Source organism: Erpetoichthys calabaricus, chromosome 1 (genome assembly GCF_900747795.2).
Source record: "Erpetoichthys calabaricus chromosome 1, fErpCal1.3, whole genome shotgun sequence".
Classification (NCBI taxonomy): domain Eukaryota; kingdom Metazoa; phylum Chordata; class Cladistia; order Polypteriformes; family Polypteridae; genus Erpetoichthys; species Erpetoichthys calabaricus.
The window spans coordinates 328,976,890-328,991,119 of NC_041394.2; the positions used below are offsets into that span (position 1 = coordinate 328,976,890).

The following is a 14,230-nucleotide window of genomic DNA, read 5'->3' on the forward strand; positions in this document are numbered from 1 at the left end:
AATCTAAGATGTTTAAGAGGCATTGGCAGTTGTCCAAAGGTGTAAAATATTTGGCCATTTCGGTACACTTGAAAGCGACAACCGAACAATTCAGAGGCAGCCATCAACTGACATGCAGTACCATAGGTGACGGGCTTAAGCATTTCACTCTTATAGTGCTCCTGTATAGTATAATTATCTCCTGTACCGTCATCAGTCCACACCTTGAACCTGTCCCAGTCATTCAATACATAAGACACAATGTTCCTCCGGATATCAAAAGTGAGCCTGATATGGCCGTGTAATATGTAACACAGAGAATGCAAAAGGCATGCGCCATCTCTGAGCATGGAAACCACTCGGTAAGTGACAGTTTTTTGATCAATGGTGATCACCTCAATAGACTTGTTAATGGGGGTACGGTTGGAACGATAAAGGAAATGTGTACCTGAACAATGTAAACTAAGTCTAAAATACCTACACAATAACTATAATCGTAATAAACGAACAATAAAACATCGGAGAAGCCGTGGATTAAATAAAAAGGCTGCAGTTATCAGCAGGGAGATGTGAATACTGTGGTGAAGCAAGGAAGGGAATGAAGAGACCGGAGTGACGGATGGCCTTATATAGGCAGGCAGCCAACTACGTGGGAGGCATGGGGATGGGGGACCCAATGCCGCCTCACACGACGACCGAGCTGCAAGCTATGGATGTATATATGTATGTAAGTAGGATTCAGTTAGCGTTGGGAACCCGCGTACCAAATTTCTTGAAGATGGGCCTATAAGTAACAAAGACCGTTGGAAAGTTCAATATGGTGGCCAACAGTGGCATCATACCACCGAAATAAGTACGTACATCGGTTTCGGTTAGCGCAGGGAAGCTGCCTACCAAATTTCGTGAAGATGGGGCCATAAATAAGAAAGTTTAACATGGCAGACGTTGTCGACCGTTATGACCATTACGCATAGAATTTCGAAATGAAACCTGCTTAACTTTTGTAAGTAAGCTGTAAGGAATGAGCCTGCCAAATTTCAGCCTTCTAACAACATGGGAAGTTGGAGAATTAGTGATGAGTCAGTCAGTGAGGGCTTTGTCTTTTATTAGTAATAGATTCATTTTCTGTTGGGTTAATAGCAAAAATGGTCATAGACCATATTGTATTTCTGTGTGGGACAGTAAACAGCAGCCCACCTAGCTTTAACAAAGCATGATGCTTCTCATTGCTTTCTCTCTGTTTCTGACAACAAAAAGGTAGCATGTCCTTTCCCCTTGGGATTAAAAAAGTATCTATCTATCTATCTATCTATCTATCTATCTATCTATCTATCTATCTATCTATCTATCTATCTATCTATCTATCTATCTATCTATCTATCTATCTATCTATCTATCTATCTATCTATCTATCTATCTATCTATCTATCTATCTATCTATCTATCTATCTATGTATGTCTTTGCAATTAGGTCCTAATGGAAGAAAATAGCACTTGGGATAATATGAGGCTTGAACCAATAAGGGGAAGGGGCTTGAGCCATGTTTCCCCCAAAGGAAGGCATATCACACATTGAACTGATATGAAGAGATACTACAAGTTGTTTGTAGACAAGAGAATGATAACATAGAAGAACAGACTCAGCTGGACCCCAGATTCCAGTTATATCTTTGGCCTGGTACTGACCCCCTACCCTATGAAGCTGTTGTTTTCCTACTACATGCCCTGCAAAAAGGAAACACCCTGAAAAAGATAAATGCACTGGAATAAAACAAAGCAAGTCATGTCAGACACCACTATCCGGTCTATAAATACCATTGACCTGGAGAGGTACTCTTTCCTCACTCTTGAAGACAAGTTCAACTGCATCCTGAAGCTGCATAGTGGAAGGAGTTTGGTTTGTGTAAATGAGATAAACCAGCATCTACAAAAAGCAATTCAATAATAAAAAGGTGAGACATTCTGCATGGTTCTGGGTGCAGAGGCTCCCTCATGCAGTGCACGTTGATTTACTGCCTGGAATTGAATGCAAATCCAGTCTCTTTGTAGTGCAATACAAAACAGACTCTTCATGTACCATTGGCTCTTTCAATGGCAGACACAGGCTGTGACCAGGGGAAGATCTACTATGGGATTAATGGAGCTTAAAGTTCAGGGCCACAGAAGTGAATTTGTTTCACATTTCTTAATAAATTAATGTGCCTACTCTATAAGAAGGGGTTTTAAAAAATAATATTTAAATATTACAGTGTAATTCACAGCAGCACCTTTAAACAAAATCTGAGATGTAGTAGTTTCATGTTTTAACAAATTGTTTTCTGCCATTGAACATCCCCATAGAAGATAACAGTGGTTACCCAGACCTCGCTGCTGATTTTGAAGGAGTCCCCATAACAGCTTCAAGGCCCTAAAAATGTAGGTCCACCACTGGATGTGCCATCACATTTGTCACTACTGTATGATAAAATACAACAGAAGAAAAGATAGCAGCTGAAGTGTGTGCATGGCAGTATAAAAATGTACCCTATGGATGAGGTCCAACTGACTGTTTAAGTTCAAACAGCTTCACAGTGGGTTCGGTAGGACAAAATGGCATTGCCATCTTTTCTTTGGCATGGCACATGAGACTTTTACTTAAGCTGCAACCACAAGCTTCCTCTTTTACTGACTCTTAACTTCAGCTAAAGTGCAAGTCCTTCTCACAAAGCCTCTCTTATGGAATGCAGTGTTTGGGGCTCATCTGATTAGACTGATCAATCACAAATAAACCAGGATTCCGAGCTGTTTTGTCGTGTGGTGGGTGTGGCAACACGCTGTACCAGTGCATTGCTCCCCAACCTGACCTGGCCTGGCCTGACCTGACTTGATTATCACGGTTGTTGTCGTTCGTGCTATTATTGGGCTGTGTAGGTTGTCAGACGTTATGTTAAGACTGAACATCGCTAGTATGTAAAAATAATATAAAACAATAAGTGGACAATTGCTTTGAGCCAGAGTGTTCGTAGATAGATAGATAGATAGATAGATAGATAGATAGATAGATAGATAGATAGATAGATAGATAGATACTTGTATTGTAGATATGTATTGTTTAAAAAAAAATTGCGTTGCTCAGCGTCATTTCTGGACAATAGATTGTGCTGTGCATAGTACAGAGGCGCAAAACATAAAAATGTATTTGTGTTCTGGTCTGGTCAGGACAATTTTTTTCTATATAAAATAAAGATAGGAATCTCTACATTAGGCTGCAGTAATTGCCCTGACCACTAGAGGGCATCCTAGGCTCTTGCCTAGACCGTTTATGCACAGAAACGGCCCTGCTTCATAAGCACATACCATCTCCCACCACCGCTGGATACTGAACTTACACTTCATGATCGCTGCATGCAGCCCAGGCTGACCTGGAAGTAGAAACTGAGTTGGACATGATCAAGCCTTGCACCCATACACTGACTGATCCAAAAAAAGGAACTCCTACCATCACCACGAGTTCAGAGTGAACACTGGCGGGCTGAGTGAATGATTATGTGCTTCAGGAATGATTATCAGGAACGGCCACGGTGTTCCCGGGTGTTATAAAGTAGATATACGAAACCAACAGCGCACACTGGCTTCGGCCGTAGCACTGAAGGGTGTGAATCTTCTGAAGATTCCTGTAATTACATAAGTAAATACCTTCTCTATTTTCGTGGTCTATTTTACTGTTCGTGTAGCCTAATCTGGTTAGGTCATACACAGTGATGACTTGATCTCTACCAAACGCTGGACACGTTCCATTGCTTCTTCTTATTCTTCTGTACAATCAGCTGTTTCACATCAACAGCATGCCACCCATTCAAAGTTTGCACACATGGCACACAATGTATTAGTGTACTTCTGCTTCTGTCATTTATGATGAAATAATGCTGTAATAATATGGTGGATAGAAAAATCCATGAGTATTACCGCCTACCAAAGGACTGGAGTGGGAGCACAAAATTCCAATACAAGGAATACATGAGCGCACACATCCTCAGAACCGCTTAAAGCAGGATGATGGAGGGACGCAGTGGCTGTGGAGTTTATTCTACAGCCATTTTCTTAACTTAGTAATCAGTACCTGCTATGAATGGAGTATCCATGCCTTACTTTTAATTGACTTGAAGGCACATAACCTTTAATTGTTTGCTTTATTTCTTAACCAGCAGTCAAACAAGAATGAGTCACAAAGCAAGCCAAGAGATAAGTAATTGACTCGGGGGAGTCATCATTTTCACTCCAATCAAATTCTTAATTAGAGGCCTGCAGTCATTGCTGTTAATGAACATTCTTTGACTTGGTAATACTGTACTTGTTAATGTAAGACATTTTCTCAAACTCTTAAAGTCTGTTTTATTTCATTATTTTATATTTAAAATTTTCATTGTTAAGTTATAGTGTCTGTTGTATATGTGATCTTTTGGACAAACGTAAAGCATTTTATACACACGACGAATATCTTAGAATAGATGCTTCAAGAATGATAAAATCCTTTGAATAAATGTGTCGTTTGTGATGTTGTAGTTATGGCAGACTGCAGTTACACTGTTTGTAATTCGATTAGAAGAAGCTTCCACACTTTAAACATAAGCAGTACAAAAGACTAACAGTTCACAATTTACTATGGAATGGACCAGCTAGTATTATTCAAAATCATGCTGCCAGTTGCCTGTTTAATATTATTAGTTTTGCCTTTATTGAGTAACAGTGTCCTTAAGTCTGTCTATTTTTTAGCCTAATTCGTGTGGCTCTAAAGAGGGGCACTAAAAACAGCCCCTTTTCCTTATGGCCAGCGCCCTATCTGAATACGTCATATCTCAGAGCCATAATGGGACCGAGCTCTGTTAGTACTTAGGTGTGAGAACCCCCGTGGGAAGCAGACAACATTTTCCTGATATTATCCTGGCAGTAAGAACGTAAAGATTATATCTCCTTTTGTATCATATTTGCTACTTGATGATTCTTGGACCCTGCGGTGGGCTGGCGCCCTGTGTTGGATGTGATTTGATCCTGCCTTGCGCCCTGTGTTGGCTGGGATTAACTCCAGCAGACCCCCGTGATCCTGTGTTAGGATATAGCAGGTTGGATAATGACGGACTGACTGACTGATTCTTGGACCTCCATCCATCCATCCAGTTTCCAACTCGCTGAATCCGAACACAGGGTCACGGGGGTCTGCTGGAGCCAATCCCAGCGAACACAGGGCACAAGGCAGGAACCAATCCCAGGCAGGGTGCCAACCCACTGCAGGACACACACAAACACACCCACACACCAAGCACACACTAGGGCCAATTTAGAATCGCCAATCCACCTAACCATGTCTTTGGACTGTGGGAGGAAACCGGAGCTCCTGGAGGAAACCCACGCAGACATGGGGAGAACATGCAAACTCCACGCAGGGAGGACCCGGGAAGCGAACCCAGGTCCCCAGGTCTCCCAACTGCAAGGCAGCAGCGCTATCCACTGCGCCACCGTGCCGCCCATTCTTGGACCTGTACAACACTAATACATTCAAAACGTTCCGAAAAAGCCGGTTACAGTATATGCAAACAGATACGCGTCTTCTGCCATCTGCTGGACTATCTGTGCACTACAGGCAAAAGACGGCATTTAAATGTTATCTTGAAAATGGTCGCCTAGGCTAGGGGGTAAGACGCCGACAAACTTTTAGGGGAAACGTTTGCTCCATTTGAAAATGTTAGAGGTAGAATAATATTTAAATTGTTACTGATATTTCGAGATGAAGGTTCAGTGCCTCGAAACAACTTATAACAACTTTATACTAGAATGTAATGGAAAATCGTTTTGAAAACGTGCGTCTTTAATACGATGCTGCAGGTATTTAGGGCAATTTAGGCATAAATCTACAATCGTCATTTTTATTGCATTTTATGATGCAATAAAACAATGCAAAATAAAGTTTTTGATTATTAATTTGTAGACTGAAATGTCATTTTAGGATATAGAGAGGAAATTGAACCATTTATGCATTTTCTATGCTGTATATGCAACCTGGGTATGATAATCAATTGAATGTTGCAGTGGCTTACTTGCTAATATTTTTTTTTATCGATTTTCAATAAAACAGTGTCTTGGCTTTTTATATTTCACTATATTTCATAAATTCAGATTATACAATAATTTGAGTTTGGTGTGTAATTTTAGATGACAAAAAGGAACAGCATTGAAGATGCCTTGTACTTGATCATAGATGGCAATTCAAGTGACATGGACAGTTAGGAGAATATGAGGGTGAAGGTGATGAGGAGTAATGGACTCCTCATGCAATGCTCGCAGAGGGAAGCTCAATTAGTAGTGATGATGAGGAAGGCCTGCAAGATGAAAGTGTAGTCCAGACGAGCACAGAAGAAGAGGGCCCCAAAACACCAAAGGCAATGTGAAAAGGAAAGAGTACAAATAGAGAAAAGTGGAATTTGATCCTCCAGATGACAAATTTTAGAAATATGTTGATGAAGCCAGACTGGAAACCATACATCTATTTCCAGAATGTTGTTACTGATGAAATGCTACTTGAAGTTGTAGAACAAACAAACTTGTACAGTATACAGAAACCCGGCAAATCAGTAGAGACAACTTTCAAAGAAATTGAACAAGTTCTTGGTTTATACCTGCATATGGGATTAGTACAGATGTCCAGTGGTCAAGGTTATTGGGAGATGGAGACAAAGCATGTAGCAATTTGTGATGTGATGTCGACTCTCAACACATTGCTGACTCTGGTTCACTTTCAGGACATCCTCTATGTGTCTGATGATGAGAAGAAAGGCAGAACATGGACTCTCAGGCAGGATTTGGCCCAGAAGCTGATTGTCAGCATTCCAAGGCAAATTGCAGAGGTCTTGAAAAAGAAGGGCCAACACTGCAAATATTGAGTCTTTGCATAAACTTAATGTAATTGTCAATAAAAGCCTTTGAAACTTATGAAATGCTTGTGATTATACTTCAGTATATCATAGGAACATCTGACAAAAAGATCTAAAAACACTGAAGAAGAAAACTTTGTGAAAACCAATACTTGGGTCATCCTCAAAACTTTTGTCCATGACTGTATAGCTCTCCTTCGAGTATTAAAATTCATATTCTTTTGAGTGTTAAGCCGATATTAAACAGAAGCCAGTATAATTTTCCTTTAGTGTTACGGATTCTTTATTCCGTTTAGAATCACCTCCGTACCGCTACGGAGAGATACAAGATACATCTTTATGCATATTGTTGGGTTAGTAATGGCTTCTATCTGTAACGAACCTCTTCCTGGGGTGCGTACGCCACCTGCTGGATACACAGAGATGAACGTACTGTACAGGAAATCACTTTGCACATGTCTACTATGGGGAATGCAAAGTCCATCTACGTTTTTCTTCCTACCATAATATAAAATAATAAAAAAGTAAATTCCTTAAAAAAAAAATAAATAACCAAGTCATTTTAAATGTTCCAAATGCTGTCCAAAATGTATGTTTTTATTTCTTTAAAAAAATGTGTGAGCAATATTTTGCCATAAAAGTCTTGTGAATCAAAAATGATATAACAAATCATCATATACAGTACTGTGCAAAAGTTTTAGGCAGGTGTGAAAAAATGCTGTAAACAAAGAATGCTTTCAGAAATATAAATAATGATTGTTTATTATTATCAATTTACAAAATGCTGTGAGCGAACAAAAGAAAAATCTAAATCAAATCAATATTTGGTGTTACTACCTTTTGCCTCCAAACCAACATCAATTCTTCTCGGTACACTTGCACAAAGTCAGGGATTTTGTAGGACTCTAGTCAGGTGTCTGATCAACCAATTCTACCAAACAGGTGCTAATGATCATCAATGTCACACGTAGGTTGAAACACAGTCATTAACTGAAACAGAAACAGCTGTGTAGGAGGCTTAAAACTGGGTGAGGACCAGCCAAACTCTGCTACCAAGGTGAGGTTGTGGAAGACAGTTTCATGTCATGGGAAGATTGAGCACAGCTACAAGACACAAGGTAGTTATACTGCATCAGCAAGGTCTCTCCCAGACAAATATTTCAAAGCAGACTGGGGTTTCAAGATGTGCTGTTCAAGCTCTTTTGAAGAAGCACAAAGAAACGGGCAACGTTGAGGATCGTAGATGCAGTGGTCGGCCAAGGAAACTTAGTGCAGCAGATGAAAGACACATCAAGCTTCTTACCCTTCGAAATCGGAAGATGTCCAGCAGTGCCATCACCCCAGAACTGGTAGAAACCAGTGGGACCCAGGTACACCCATCTACTGTCCGGAGAAGTCTGGCCACAAGTGGTCTTCATGGAAGAGTTGCAGCCAAAAAGCCATACCTCCGATGTGGAAACAAGGCCAAGCGACTCAAGTATGCACGAAAACATAGGAACTGGGGTGCAGAAAAATGGCAGCTGGTGCTCTGGACCGATGAGTCAAAATTTGAAATATTTGGCTGTAACAGAAGGCAGTTTGTTCGTCGAAGGGCTGGAGAGCGGTACAATAATGAGTGTCTGCAGGCAACAGTGAAGCATGGTGGAGGTTTCTTGAACATTTGGGGCTGCTTTTCTGCAAATGGAGTTGGAGATTTGGTCAGGATTAATGGTGTTCTCAATGCTGAGAAATTCAGGCAGATACTTATCCATCATGCAATACCATCAGGGAGGCGTATGATTGGCCCCAAATTTATTCTGCAGCAGGACAACGACCCCAAACATACAGCCAAAGTCATTAAGAAGTATCTTCAGCGTAAAGAAGAACAAGAAGTCCTGGAAGTGATGGTATGGCCCCCACAGAGCTCTGATCTCAACATCATTGAGTGTGTCTGGGATTACATGAAGAGACAGAAGGATGTGAGGAAGCCTACATCCACAGAAGATCTGTGGTTAGTTCTCCAAGATGTTTGGAACAACCTACCAGCCGAGTTCCTTCAAAAACTGTGTGCAACTGTGTGTACCTAGAAGAATTGATGCTGTTTTGAAGGCAAAGGGTGGTCACACCAAATATTGATTTGATTTACAGTAGATTTCTCTTTTGTTCATTCACTGCATTTTGTTGATTGAGAATAAATGATTAACTCTTCCATTTATGAAGGCATTCTTTGTTTACAGCATTTTTTCACACTTTTTTACAGTACTGTATATACAAGTTGTTTTTTTTATTTTGTCAAAAAGCTAACACTTTAGTTTCAAAAAAAGTAGAAATTTCTTGCCATTTTATACAGTATGTCAGGCTTTACAGTGTGAAGGTTGGAGTAAAAATAAGAAACAGAAAAGTGATTTAATTTATAAATGAGTGTAACTTAAAAATGAAATACAGATTTGCTTTTAGTACACTAAATGGTATCAGGAATTAAATAATACACCCTTGATGTTGCCATAAGGAATTTTAGCATGTAAGGTCAAAGCTGCCCCCATCTTGTTCCACTTGATTGGCAGAAATTTCCAATAATAAAAGTGTCAAAATGGACTTGTGCATTTAATGAACTTGTTGTGATGGAGGAGTTCTGAGGGGAGAGGGGTGGACTGTTCTTCCCTATGCACCCTACAACCCAGCTCTCGCTCCTTCTTTTGAATCCACGGAGAAGCCAACTGTGGGGAAAAGTCTGGCAATGATGGCTATAAATGCTAAGGTTCAGACTGGTACAGCACAAACGTTTTTAGCAATAAAATGCATTGCCTTTAACATTCCAACAAATGGCACATTGCAAACACGTGTCACTGAAGGAAGGCTGTTGAAGCAGACCCGCAGTGCACAAAGTCAAGACCCTGGATTTGGGAGGCTGCAGTACTGGTTCACTTGGGAATACAAACCTACTTTATGAAAATTGTCAAAAGGCTTGGTTGACACTGAATGGATTTTTTCCTAGACAGAAAGTCTTAAATTTAGTTGCTGTGTGGTGGAAATTAGCAGATGACACTATAAGAGATGGGCGGCACAGTAGCACAGTGGTAGCACAGCTGCATCACAGTAAGGAGACCTGGGTTTGCTTCCCGGGTCCTCCCTGTGTGGAGTTTGCATGTTCTCCCCGTGTCTGCGTGGGTTTCCTCCCACAGTCCAAAGACATGTAGGTTAGGTGCAATGGCGATCCTAATGTGTCCCTAGTGTGCCCTGCAGTGGGCTGGCGCCCTGCCTGGGGATTTGTTCCTGTCTTGCGCCCTGTGTTGGCTGGGATTGGCTCCAGCAGACCCTCATGACCCTGTGTTAGGATATAGCGGGTTGGGAAATGACTGACTGACTATAAGAGATAGCAAATTTAATAGTATAAACTGGACAAGGCATCACAAATTGGAAAATGCAGTTTAATGCAGACAAGTGTAAGTTACTACATAAAAAACTAGCAAATACAAAATTGGTATTGCAGGAGTACTATATACTTGCACAAGAGAACATTCCTACTATTTAGGCATTACAATTAATTGAAAAGGCATATACAATTTTTGGGTTATATGCTTAAAACTGCTGACAACAAATCCAGGAACATTCTGCTGAAACTGTATAATGAAAATACATCTGGAGTCCCTTGGGTGGTTCTAGTCATCACAACACAAAAAAAGACAACTGGGCTAAAAGTCGCATTAGAGGAGAGCAACCAGGTGTCTCCCTGGCCTGGATTGGAGAGTTTTGTCTGGATGAATGACAACCAGTTATCAAAGTTGTTGCAATGCACTAGGAAGGATCGGTCATTCAATAAAATCAGAGACCTAGCCAACTTACCTTGGGATAAACACCTTCAGTTAACAGTCACAGTAAGACTCTCCTCCTGAATTAATATAACGTGTGCCAAGCAACAGGTGATGCCTAAGCAGCAACCACCTGCAAACTAACATCTTTTAAATAGACTAGGGGGCTCTGCCCCCTGTTCGCCAACCCCCAAGCGCTAGCCACACTGCAGCTCTGCCACTCACATATGGGGAAGCAGATGTACAATTTAAACAAATTGTTATTTTCATGGGAATTGTTACATATGCATAATAGCATAATAATAAACAATTTTAATTACAGCGAGTAATTAACAATAGTAAAATAGTAATACGTAATAAATTGAAAGAAAATTATGTTTCAAGTTGTATTAGAGTTATTCATTGTGTTATACGTTTTCCTTCTGTTTGGTTTTGAAATTAACACGCAAATACTTTTTAAACTATCACTGTAAAACTGCAGTAAAAACAATATTTGGAATTAACTTTGCGTCAATATCGCTTTAAATTTTGATTCTGTGTTTGGACTTGCATCATGACAATGCAACGTATAACTGCCCATGAGTGAATATCGACTCTTTCTCTCTAATAAATAAAACTTTTTTGAATGTTTGGCTCTGATATTTGTTAATTGTCATAGCATAAGCTAATCTAACAGGAAACTGTAAACGTTTTAATATAAATGGCATATGAAGATCTCCGTTGATGACTGTTATCCACGGAAGATGTACTACATTACCTTTCTTGTCACATGTTAAAATTTTATGTCAGAATTGTTCGACAACATAGTCTATTGATACACATTTAACCAATTTGCCGTGTAACTGATTGTCAATTTACGCGTTCATTCGTTTGACTTCTTTGTTTCTCAGTGCTAGGATTGCCTGTGTACTCCTTTCTTCTGTTGATAACCCTTCGGGATGAAATTCTTCAATAAGATTTAGACATAATAAGTGTTCTTTTATTGGGAACGTAAAGTGAGGAAGATGTAAACATTTATAAGAGCTGACAGCACAGGAACTGTGTCTGACAAAAGCATTCACACGAATGAGAGGTGAGAGGACCGTGGGCGTGGGACGTTAACCGGAAATGGTCGAGAGGAGGGCGGGACTTGAAAAAATCCCTTGGCAATAGACTTAAGATTTTCTTTTATAATAGAGAGATATATTTACTTACTTAATATTATGTGGGAGGTTTGGATTTCTTTTCTTGCTATAGTCCACGTTCCTGTATGACAGATGCTTCAATTTTCTTCCTGCTGGCTAAAGTGGTCATTTCACCCCAGGTCAGCACTGGCCTATTCGTGTTTTACCAATGAACTAATGTGTTCACGACTGCAAATATGTCTCAGTTTGAAAATTAATTTCATTTTAATAAGTAAGGGAAATGAAACAACACCACCACCACAAACATACCTGGTATTTTTTTTTTAATTGAAGAACACTGCTTTGCACTTTTAAAATTGTCTGTATAGCTTTAGGTCATCCAAGAAAAGTAAACATGTTATTAATTTAGTTTAAAGACCAGATGCCAAAATCTGTGACATTTGGTGGAGGAATTAAATTCTAGCTACGCAGAATAACCAAAGGTGCAAAGGTGTTATCCCTGCTGAAGGTATACAATTGGGGTTATAGTTTGAACCTCTGAAGTGAGTTCGTTTTCTATAAATCTCCTCACAGTACCTCTTTTTGGTTTCATAACCACTGAATCATTTCTTTCTGTGATTGATTTCATTGCTAAATTATCTGGGCTTTTTCCTTCTCATCCTGGGGGGGAAAAAAAAGAGCAGTGGTGTCAGATTAACATTAATGGCAAATACAAAAATACTCACTTTTGTCATAGTTTTGAATTCTCCTTGACCATTTTCCCTATTATTCACCATTTTTCTTTGGCTTTACTCCGTCAACTGCATCCTATTGACAATTAATGATTAGCAGGGGCAAACGTCACTAAATGATGACAGGCTTGACACCAGCAATTTCTAAACCAGATTACATTTAACAGAAATGTAGCAAGCAGGGTTGTGTTGAATTCTGAGTCGGAAGCAGTTACTGGAGTTGTAATCCGGCTCCAACTAAATGCAAAGTGTAATATAATGATTCTGATATACTGATTCAATTAACAATTTATTCTTCTAGCCTTTTGGTAAAATTATTTCAACTTTATAAGTAAAATTTAATAAATAATATAAAACAGCCAGTGGCATTGTTACCAGATTTAAACTCAAACTTTCACAGCTTAGGGTGCTAAATAGTAGGCTGATGATTCATGATGTCAATGACGAAAAGCCTTGTATCTTGCATGCTTTCAATCAGTATAGCATATACAGTGCCCTCCATAATGTTTGGGAGAAAGGCACATCTTTCCTTGATTTACCCCTTGGCTCCACAGTTTAAAATTACAAATCAAACAATTCAGACCTGATTAAACTGCACATTGCTTACTTCCATTTAAAGGGATTGGCATACATCACAGTCACACCATGTAGAAATGACAACACTTTTTATGCATTGGGCCCCCGATTCAGGGCACCATAACCTTTGGGATATTTCTTTTCTTCATAAGATACTTCACCTTGCTTTGACCCTTTGGAATCCATAGTTGCCATTGTTTAACATGAGGACAAGAGCTGTGCCACCCATCCATCCATTGTCCAACCCGCTATATCCGAACTACAGGGTCATGGGGGTCTGCTGGAGCCAATCCCAGCCAACACAGGGCACAAGGCAGGAAACAAACCCCGGGCAGGGCGCCAGCCCACCACAGGCACACACGCACACAACAAGGACAACTTAGGATCACCAATCCACCTAACCTGCATGTCTCTGGACTGTGGGAGGAAACCCACGCAGACACGGGGAGAACATGCAAACTCCACGCAGGGAGGACCTGGGAAGCGAACAGAGCTGTGCCAATGAAAGTCAAACAAGCTAGTATGAGGTTGGAAAATAAGAATAAAACCATCCGAGACATCAGTAAAACCTTAGGATGACCTAAATCAGTTGTCTGGAATATCATTAAGAAGAAAGAACTCACTGGTGAGCTCAGTAATCACAAAGGGACTGGTAAAGCTAAGGAGGACCACCACAGCTGAGGTCAGAAAAATCCTCACTATGTTAAAGGAAACCCCCAAAAGCCTGTCTGATAGATCAGACAGTCTTTAGGAGGCAGATGCGTGTGTCAGAGACAAAAATAGAAGACTTCATGAACAAAAAAAAACAGAGGACACACTGCAAGATACAAACCACTAGTTAGCCACAAAAACAAGATGGCCAGATTACAGTTTGTAAAAAAGGACTTAAAAGAGCCTGCAGAATTCTGGGAAAAGGTCTAGTGGAGTGAAGAGACAAAGATGAACCTGCAGCAGAGCAAAGTGTGGAGACAAAATGGAACTGCCCGAGATCCAATGCAGACCATCTCATCTGTTAAAATAAGTTTTGTCATGGCTTGGGCGTGCATGGCTGCCACAGGTACTTGAAATGCGACAAAGTTCAGTTGCTATGTCCTGAAATGGGGGTTTGGGGTCATCTACAAGAAGTG

At 40.2% G+C, this 14,230-nt stretch overlaps 1 protein-coding gene across 1 annotated transcript in view; it reads right to left on the minus strand.

Moving 5' to 3' along the window:
• The window catches only part of LOC114665934 (NACHT, LRR and PYD domains-containing protein 3-like), a 578,897-nt gene that overhangs the window by 423,326 nt on the left and 141,341 nt on the right, over window positions 1-14,230 (minus strand). The window lies entirely within an intron of this gene.